Here is an 11,078-nt window from a genome sequence, read left to right as displayed (position 1 = left end):
AATGAAAACGGAGTTTTTAATATGATATTTATAGAGAAAATCATCCAAAAAAGACAAATTAACAAAACAGAGTCTGACGCTCAGGAAACAGAGCTGGCACAAGCCCTGGCTAGCTGGCGCCAGGCGCCAGCACTAGCGCCAGTCGCCAATGGCTAGTGCCAGGCGCCAAGGCCTGGGGTTGGATGCCAAGCTTGATTTCAACACGTTTTCGAAAATCCGATAAGTTTACCGTACTGGAGGATAAAATAATATAATTTCTTCAAAATGCTATTTGATTTTGATTAAAACTCTGAAAAGTCAACAAAGTCAACTTATCAATGCTAATTGAATTAGCAATGAAAAGAACCTTCTAGAAGAATCTAGAAGACTAAAACCATTCCAAATTGCATTAGGAATGATAAATCATATTAGGCCCTCCCCTAGATCATTAGGCCGCATATAAAGCTCAAACCGGGCCCAGTTTGGTAAATTAGCCATAACTTCCTCAATATTCATCGGAATTGGGCTTATAATATATCGTTGGAAAGGTCTTTGCAAGCCCCATCCAACTACACCACTATTGGACCCATATCATGGACCAACCAAACTGTATTGGCTGTTTATTAAAATAAAGTTTTCAAAAAACAGAGAGAAGAGAAAAGAAATAAAAACTATCCACAACACTAGACCTTTCCACACTTTCGTTTCATTCGATTATGATTCGACGTGAAAGGTATTCATCACCGGGTTTTGTTTTGGGGAGACACAAATGGGTGTCTACAGAAGCCCCCACTTTGACTGAGTTTGGAGAAACGCAAGTTTCGAAAACAAAAGTCAAAGTATCGATAGGGACGGAGAATGATTTAGAACGTTCTGCGATCCTAAATCACTCTTGTAACGCCGATATCTGCAAAACTAGCGTTTGTTAAACAGATAAAAGAGTTAAGAAACGTGTATCTTGCACCGTTGAGCACACGTCTCTGAAAGTAACCGATTGTTTTGATGACCTCCTGCAAGCTAGAGAATGCCATCCCGCTTGAAAACCGCTACGCCTGTAACTGCTTCCAAATTAGAAGATTGCTTCACCTAAAACTATCCTCCTCCGCTTTGATAATATTCCACGTCCAAGGGAATACCATCGAAGATTATTTCTCTTGAAACAATCCTCAATCGCATTGACAATATTCCACATCCTAGGGAATACTATCGAAGATTATTTCGCTCGAAATTACCTCCAGTTGTTTGTGACAACTTTCCTTAAGCTAGGGAATGTCACCTTGCTGCTTTGACGTTATGAACAAAGAGCTTCTCTTTCCTGCTGTGATAGTCTTCGAAAAGATCACTGCTTTTTAATATTTGCTATACCAGTACATCGGCGCTTTGCTGCTTGTGAACCAGTATGTCGGTGCTTTTGTTGTGATGACAATCCTCTTTTCTTTGGGAATAGTTTCCAACACAACTCTTGTATGATGTATGACAATCCGATTTAGGGAAAGTTGTCAAAATCCAATCTTTGGAAAAGTTGCCAATGCTTCATAACAATCTTTCATAAGAACTTTGCTATGATCGACAATCCACATCTTGGAATATAACTCTTGAAAGCAATCCATCTTGGAAATTTGCTAACGCTTATGCGACAATCCTTTTGGGGAAATATTGCCACTATTGACAATCCGCATCTTGGAACACTTGCAAAAAAGAGTCGACCGACAATCCTCTTTGGAAAAATTTGCCACTTATTGAAATGAATGATAATCCACGTTGAGGAACCTTTGTCGAAATTTATGATGAGTAAAGACCTACAACAATCCTTTGGGAAATTTTGCCATAGAGAACTAGGTGTATGACAATCGAATCTCGGAAAACTTGCCAAAGATCCATGAATGTATGACAATCCGAACTTGGAAAAACTTGCCAAACAAAGTAGGAGCACGACAATCCACGCTTGGAAACTTTGCCAGAGATGACAATCCAAACTTTGGAAAAATTGTCGTTACATGACAATCCATTTTTGGAAATATTGTCAGTTAGGGATGACAATCCAATTTTTGGAAAACTTTGTCGTTTAATAAGTATGCGCGACAATCCATATTTGGAAACATTGTCGTTTGAGTGCTTGCTTTTGAACCGATGCTTTGGTGCTTGTAATGAGCCAATACTTAGGCGCTTAAGCTAAGTGAGACGATCTTTCGTCAGGTCAATCACTTAGACTGTAATCAAACCGACTACTTAATCATGTCAAATTGCTTATAGGGGCTAACTGGCGTACCAAGGAACCCGAAATCGCCGTATGAGGCCGAAATCACCTTTTTGAGAGGCTTCGAGCTCTATTGCTGCTGAGATATCTCTGGCGCCAAGAATTGACTCTGTCGCCGAACGCTGTGATAGGGTCTTCCCTATTCTGCTGCACCTGTATTTATTTTGACTATAGAACTTTGCCAATCTTTTTAATTATCTTAGGGTTGACCTAAGGCTTAATGTTGCTTGACTAATCGACTTGACACGACTCAAGGTATAAACTTGACTCGCTGTAATCGACTGACTCGAGGTTGACTCGACTCGAAGTGAAAAGACACGTGTGACTCATGAGCCGTGTGTGCATTGTAATGTGATCGTGCGACTCAAAAATGCAAAAAAGCAAAAATTTTCCGTCATTTTTGTGGAGGGTACCGACTTTCCCCCGAAAAAGAAAGACGCGAAAAAAAAAGAATCGAATTGAAGTTTTGAAGATGCATGTTGAATGAGCTCAGTCAAATGTCATTTGATATAATCTCTCAAGGTGCAAGGATCAATCCATCCTAGGCTATCTCAATGGTTGACTCCATGATGAAAGTATTTGGGTAACTTAGGCACGGAGGCTAAGCACTTCATACTTCGTGATGCAATAACTATTATGAGTGATGAGTGATGTGACAAGGCATGCTTCATCGTTATGTTAAGATTTCATGACAAAGGGTTCCTAAGGGAAGTATATTTGGTCATGTATGTGTGATGTGTGTGATAGAGATACTAAACTAAGGTCGCAAATGCTAAGTGTGTGGAAAAATATATTATTGAAAAGAGTCAAATGGTGGTGACTCATAGGCTAGGTAAGCTAATGATGTAGGGATCAAGCCCCCAAGTCTAACTGTAAGTGAATAGGGATGAGCATTGGAGATCCCTTGATATGATCATGGTGTAAGTGTGTGAATGTGAATATGAATGCATTTTTATTACGGCCGCACCTCGATGTGAGGTTGCCTACGTATCCGTTAGGAATCAGGCCGAACGTAGCTCTAGCCAAACCTCGCACAAGTGTGTGTATACCTCAAAAAGGTCTTTTAAGGGTTGTAACGTGGTTAGGCTAAAGGTTATAGAAGAAGAATGGGATAAAGGCTCAAGACCCTAGATAAGCCCCCAGGGTGTGCAACTTCGCTTTTGAATCTTTGTATTTTAATGCTTGAATTTCTATTCTTTTTTAGCTCTTTTTGCTTTAGCATTTATTTTACTTTTGCAACTGTGGGCAATCCCGATCATGCGGTCTATCACTCACTTGGCATTCATGTTTCTCAGGCACGGTACCGAGCATTCGATAAGAGACGCAATTTGAGACGTGTTCTTATCGAAGATATTTTCATATCAAAGACATTGGAACACTTGCCCTTTTGTACACTTTTATTTATTTATTTTTTGCTTATTTTTGCTATTTATTTTGATCTTTTGAAATCACTCAAGCTTTTTAGAATTGCATAAGTTGCACACCATCCCATCCCAAGGTTAGACAGATGTAGGTTGAAAAAAGAAGGGTCTATCGTTAGACGAGGCTCAAAGTGGTTTATGAAGAAAAGATGTATAATTGAAGGGTGAAAGGTAATATGATGTGGCTACAAGGGTTGCCTTAAATCATTGGTATACCTTGTGCTTAATTCGACATGGATTTTTTTTTTAAAATTTTTTAAATGCAATGCAATGTGATGATCATATGCAAGGAAATAAATGCTCATTTTATTAAAAGAAAATAAAGAATCTACAAAATTAATCTAAGGAAAGGAAAAGGTGTCTATGCTAGACTTATTTGGGAAAAGAAAAAAATGAAAAAGAAATAGAAAAAAAAGGCCATGAAATCTTGTCGTTGCAGCTCGCCTCTTGTCTTGTGTTGTTCGCTTCATCATCACCCAGTCTTCTCGCTAGCTAGAGGCAATAGGATCTTATTTGCCTCTATGAGATCTTGAATGAGGTTTTGAAACCTGTAGCATTCATCAGTAGTATGACCGCGCCCTCGATGGTACTTGCAATAGGAGTTTGGATTCCATCTCGAAGATCGATTTTCTGGCGTTGGATCCTCGGTAGGGCCAATAGGTTTGATTAATCCTCGATCATAGAGACGATCGAAAGCAGCATCGTAGGTCATTCCAATGGATGTGAACTCTCGCCTGGGTTTCCTTTTAGATCCTTGATTTTCCATGGCTAAGACATCATTATGGTCAAAGGTACTAACATTATTACTAGAGTGGGCATTTTCGAAAGAATAAGGATTGTCGCTCTTCTTTCCTTTCCAGCCACCGGGGTTGCTATTGTTAGTAGCTTTTTGCTTTGCGAGGTCATCTTCGATTTCAATACCTATGTCATAGACGGCTTTGAAGGTATTCAAATTGTGTTGATATTTTAAGTGCTTTGAATACTTCTCTTGAAGATTCTTGATAAACATCCTCACAGACTCCTTTCGGTGGGGACCTCAATCATCTTAGCAGATTTTTCCCTCCATTTATTAAAGAAAGAAGTAAAGCCTTCATTCTCTTTTTGTCTTAACATCTCAAGTTGTCTATGATCGGTTTCAACTTGAATATTGCACTTGTACCTATCAACGAAAGCGTTTACTATCGATCCCCAGGTAGAGGTTTTCTCCTTGTCAAGGGAGAAGAACCATTGTTGGCAAAAAGTTTCAAGAGATAGTGGGAATAAAGAGGGGAAAACCTTCTTATCGATACCCTTAATGTTCATTATAGTTTCGAAAGCTCTTAGATGAAAGTAAGGGTTATCTGTTGCCTTGAATATAGGGATGTCAGTAGCGTTGAACTTATGTGGAAGAAGTTCCTTGTCCAGCGAGACCCCTTGCGAACTCATGCCCTGAAATTTATAGTCACTAGATAGCTTGCTTAGGCTCTCTTGCATGAGGTTCATCTGTTGTTGCTTCACGGGATCATCGACCTTAAGGGCGAGAAGCTTCAATGTCTCAGTCACAGTAGCCAGTTGGTTCTTAAGATCATTGACTTCTTCTTGAGTTTTCATTATCTTCTTAGCCTTCCTCTATTAACGAATCGGTTTATCAAAAAGCGAGACTTGAATAAAGAGGTTGTCCTTGATTAATTGCCCTTCTCTCCTTGACCAAGTACTGTGGAAAAGGAATTTGGGGATACTTATTGTTAATATTTGACTCAAACTTTATTCAACATGCAATGAATGGATGAAGTGAAGAAAGATGGTATAGAATGTGAAAGAAGAATGATGGAGGTGGAGGGATATGAAGAATTAGGAATAGAATGTACCCCCCAACTCAAATGACGGAAAAGACCGACTCATGCATGAACCTAAGACATGGTAATGGTGACATATACTCAAAGTGTGTGCTAAGACTAGCGAGTGTAGATGGTGCATTAAGACTCGTGTCATGACCATGTGGCTAGACTATGTGACTAAGACTCGATTAATGACTCGACAAGGTGTTATTGACAGCGAAAACTAACCGAATTAATTAGCAAACTGGTTAATTAGACCCTAGGTGATGACTCGACAAATAATCCGAACTGTCGGCCAAGCGACAGGACTGGCATCACACTGTGGAGCTTGGCGCCAGACAACATAGCTGTCGTCAGGCGCTACACTCCGTAGTGTGGCGCTACAGCTCATACCTTGGCGCCAATATTGGAGCTTCGGTCTGGGACTGTTTTCGGTGTTATTAACCAACTGGGGTATGCCTAAAGTCGTACTAGGTCAATTCCGATTAAAATATTAGACTTTATTGACTCAAATTAATTAATTAATTAATTAGGCAAAGTTCTTTAAGTCATTAATTTATTTAATCTCAACACAAGTCAACAAACGGTCAAGAGAAACATAGAATATATATGCACAACAAATAATGCACAATTATTCAAGTAGGCACAATATGATGCAATGCGTTCACAACCTAACCATGGCTCTAGTTCTCTAAAGTTTGGGATATGGTTTAGTCAAAGAGGGTCCATGGTTAATTGTCCAGATGCACCGCGCGAAAGCCTAACCGTGAAGGGTTGGCGCGAGTGGATGGGACACCGCAAGCTTTAGAAAAACTCGCTTCCATGGTTTGGTGATTTCAACATCTCGGATGTACCCTTTGTTGCACGGAGCGTTCAATCGGGTAGATGGAGCATGAATTCCCAGAGGGTTATGTCCATATGTAGAACACATATGGGTTTCAGAAAAGTGAGAAAAAATTCAATCAGGAAGTAGGATCGAGCAAACAATACGAAAAATCGGTCGAAATTAGAACGCATATTTCTGGCTCGGTATTAGGGGAAATTGGCGCCAGCAATTAGAGACTGGCACCGGCTTTTAACTTTAGCGCCTGGCGCCAATACTGGCGTCGCTACAACTAAAACACTGGCGCCAAGCTCTGGCCCCTGACGCTACTTCCCACATGCCTCAGCAGCTTTCTGTGCTCGATAAAATCTTCCAGTTTCGCGCGGTGTTATTTCAGTCCTAGAAGTGAAAGACATTCCTCAAATTTCCTACGTGTAAAATCCTATGTTTTTAACTCATTACAGATGGTCTTTCCAATGAGTTCTTTTTTATGCATATGACAATAATGTTAATCAAAATTATGCACATGAAATACTTAGAACTTTTCGAGTCTCATCCACTCATTCTAAATCATTGCCGAAACAAATTCAAGAATTAAAATAAAAATCCTCCCCAGTGGAGTCGCCAAAAAATTGTAGGGAATAATTTCAAGCCTTTAAAATCCCACTAGCTCGAACCCCACTGTGATCATACACTAAAGTACGGTGGCGTCCAAAAGGGAAGAAGGTAGAGCAAAAGAGTCGCCAACAAGTTTTAGGAACTTGTAAACCGTTCATAGGATGAAGGTTACACCCCTTAACGATCCAAGAGATCGTCAACTCCATAAGGTCTAGAACCAAATAAGGGTTTGGGGATGAAGGTACAAATCCAACCTAAAAGAGATTGAACCTGCCCTAATAATAGGCATCTACTTTATTCTGATCGTATTCATGTGCGCTTTCCGACTAACATACAATCATTAGGATTAACCCTAAACCTATTTATCTATGTTGGTTGAATATTAATGCACAAATAAAACTATTATTGGCGATCACTTGAATTATAATCAAATTAACCCTAACAAGATTATTAATTATCTCATTAAGCGTGATGACAAGTACCAAATTCCCTTTAACATGCATAAAAGGCGTGATCAAGCAATAAATATAAATAATATCAAGTAACATAATAAATAATAAATATCATGAATAAAAATCATCATAAAAAAATAATAATAATAATCATCATTATAACAATTATAATCATAATCATGTTCATGTTAATATTAAAGCATAATAATTGCAAGATCCTAGGCATGATACTAACAAGATTAATAACAAACCCTAGCATGTCACTAAACAATAAAAATCAAAGCTTTAACCTTAACATGATACTAACAATCATAAATATTAGGAAGAACATAAGAAGCATCATAGACATGATACTAGGAATATCATAATAACAATGTAAACATGATTTCTACATCATAATATCAATTAATCAATAAAGTACTTACTTTGATGCCTCGTACCTCTTTCTAATAACGAAATACACACGTCAGTAACTTCAAGGAAAATAATAATCAAACAATTAAATTAAATAATTGAAAGAGAGATTTGGGACCAAACCCTCAGAAATTAAACCTTTCACGTGTAGGGCGAAGGCAACTTCGAATATGGCTAGGTGTTTCTAGATCTTGTGAATGCGGAATTTTGTATGAGAAAACAAAGTTTTGAAGAAAGAAAGAGATGAACGATTAAGAGAGAATTAAAGAATGCTAATGAATGAATGATGAAAACTGATTGTAGGTGAATAACTTGCGAATGAAGAGCATTGGTGAATGAAAACGGAGTTTTTAATACGATATTTATAGAGAAAATCAGCCAAAAAAGATAAATTAACAAAACAGAGTCTGACGCTAAGGAAATAGAGCTGGCGCCAGCCCTGATGTAATCCCCTATATTTTAAAATATATTATAAATGAAATTATATATTATTTATAATATTTACTTGTATTTTTCTGGAATTTAATTTCAAAAGTTTCAAATTATTTTTGGGGTTGATAAACGATTTTATTACAAAGAACTTTTTATGAACCTTCCTTCTATAATTTATGTCCAACAAACAAACCAAACCCAGTTTACTTTCTTATTTGACCCATTAATTTAATGAGGCCCAATATCCCTACTTACCCTACTACTCTCTCTCCTATAAATACCCCATACATCCCCAAAAATTTCCCCACACAAAGGTTAGTCTTATTTTCTTTCTCCTTTGTTTTATTAATTTGTGTAATTATAATTATTGATTATGGGTTTTGATTTTATTGTTTGAAATTAATTTAATTAGTATCAAATTGTATTTTGATGATTAAAATTTATAATTTCAGATTTTATAAATGTTATAACTTTCAGATTTTGTAAATTTAATAACCTAGGGTTTTTAATCATTGAAAATCATGATTTTAGGGTTTTTATGAACAATCGATTTAGGGCTTTTATAGTAATGATGTTTTGAAATTTTGGTGATTATACTACTAATTAGTATAACTTAATTCCAGATTATTTTGAACACGTAAATTCGTGTTTTAATGTTTAGATTTTGGTTCGTTAATATTAATCCCGTTTTAATCCCGATCTGGTACTGAACTCATCCGATTTTGACAAAAAAGTAGTGTTTTCCATGTGGAAACAATGTTTTAAGAGAGACTCACTACCTTTCGTAGTGAGCACCACCCTCTCATGGCCAAATTCAGCTTCTAAATATGATTTTCGGGCAGTTTTTGATTTTTAACGAAGTTTTTTTTATGCTTAATGTTTATGATTAGTTTTGGGTTTTGATTTTATAGTATAAAGTTTATATTTTTAGTATCAATATCATGTTTTTATGTTTTAAACTAATAATTTCAGATTATAATTGTTGTTATAATTTTCAGATTTTATAATTTTAAAAACCTAGGGTTTCAATTTATTTAAATTGGGATTTTAGGGTTCTTATGACTAATTAAATTGGGGCTTTTGTTCCTATTGTATTTCTAATGCATAATTAACCATAAAAACATGTTTTTAATGAAGTTTTAAGGAGTTTTAATCTAAATTATATTGCTGGAAATTTGGTTAAGTATTAATTTATTATTGTTGCTTGTTTTCTAGGAAGTGATTATTTCTCAGGAGACTTTTAAGTGATTAAAAGTGGCACAAAGGATTGTTTATACGAGGTACGTACATGTCTACTTCGTTGTAAGTAGTATCATGTTTAGGTACCAAAGAAAAGAACTTAGTTTCATGATTAGAGAACACTTGGATGAAAATTGTTTGGTTATACATTTAATTAATTCATGTGCTTATGTTTATGAGACAAGTTTTGGTGAATTGATTATATGTTTGTATGGAATTATGGATGCAAACATGTTGAATTATATAGGATTAATTGTTTGTATGGAATGTTGATACAGGCATATTTTTATTGGATCGGTTTGTTAACCACATTTGGATTATTAAAGGATTGAAATTGAATGGTTTAAGTGGAGTGAATTTATTAATTATTCCACAAGGTTGTTATTTATTTTATTACTCGAACATGACTTGTTAGTATGTTGAGTAAAAGTGGATTAAGCCGAAATGGCTAGGTGGGTTGACTATATTCAACAATTTTGAATAATTTGGAAGTTTAATGGAATTAAAGGTCAACTTGTGATGTGATCACCATTGTCCTAAATAAGATTAAAAGTGAATTGATGTATGATTGTTATGTATGGTCTTCTTGAATGAGTCGGCTATTAATTAAAATTGTAATCACGTAAAGTGAAACATGGATGAGCAATAAAACTCTGGAAAGCGTGCACTTCTAGAGTATTGACAATTATGGGTTGGGGTACACGGTGGTAGCCCGTGGCTTTCCGAGGCTTGTTTGATCAACATGTCCTCTTCTCTTTTGGTATTTACATTTTTATTTTATAATGAAAGTTAGATGGGATCCTAGACTAACTTTGTGAGGATGGAGTCGCGCCCATTCTTGCATCGCGCTAAACTTTTATTTTAAATGGTCATTTGGGACCAAAATGATTTGGTGGATTGGACAACCTCGTCTATTGCTTACTCCAACTAAATTAATTAAATTAAGTATAAAGAATCAAGTGTTTGGAATTTATTAGCAAGTATGTTGAGTCGTTTGAATTGTGTAAAGAGTCTTGATTAATGAATTCGTGTTGTATGTTTATTTACTTTAATTAGTTGAGCATGCTAGGTTTGGTACGTTGTAGCTTGTATGTACTCAGCTTTGCTGATTGCGTGCTTTTGTGTGTGTTTTCTTTTGGTCATGGCCTTCGCCTTTCAATGACCCTGTGATGATCCAATTATTACATTTGTATTATTGGGGAGCAGTATTGCACAAGTTAGCTTGATGATGTGAAGTTCGGGGATTTGACATACGCATTGTCAAGGGATTGGTGTGATTGAGAGTATTCGTTCTTTGTGTTGAACTTATTTATGTTTTACTACTTTAATTATGTTTTGGGACTTTGATTATTGGTTTGGTTTTAAATAAGGGCCTTTATGGTTCCAATTTGTAAGCTTTGACTTATTGGTTTTCTAACTTATATTATTTTAAGATTTAAGTTGGATTTCCGCTGCAATACTTTGATAAAGCCTTAACGTTTTAACACGTGGCGGTAACATGCCAATGGTTCTCCTCTATTTTTATTTAAAGTAAGTGGTTTTAAAAGGGAGAATTATTGGGGTGTTACACCTGGCTAGCTGGCGCCAGGCGCCAGCACTAGCGCCAGGCGCCAAGGCCTGGGGTTG

The sequence above is a fragment of the Chenopodium quinoa genome, unplaced genomic scaffold, assembly GCF_001683475.1.
Source record: "Chenopodium quinoa cultivar QQ74 unplaced genomic scaffold, ASM168347v1, whole genome shotgun sequence".
NCBI classification, from domain to species: Eukaryota; Viridiplantae; Streptophyta; class Magnoliopsida; order Caryophyllales; family Amaranthaceae; genus Chenopodium; species Chenopodium quinoa.
This window is presented reverse-complemented; position numbering follows the sequence as displayed.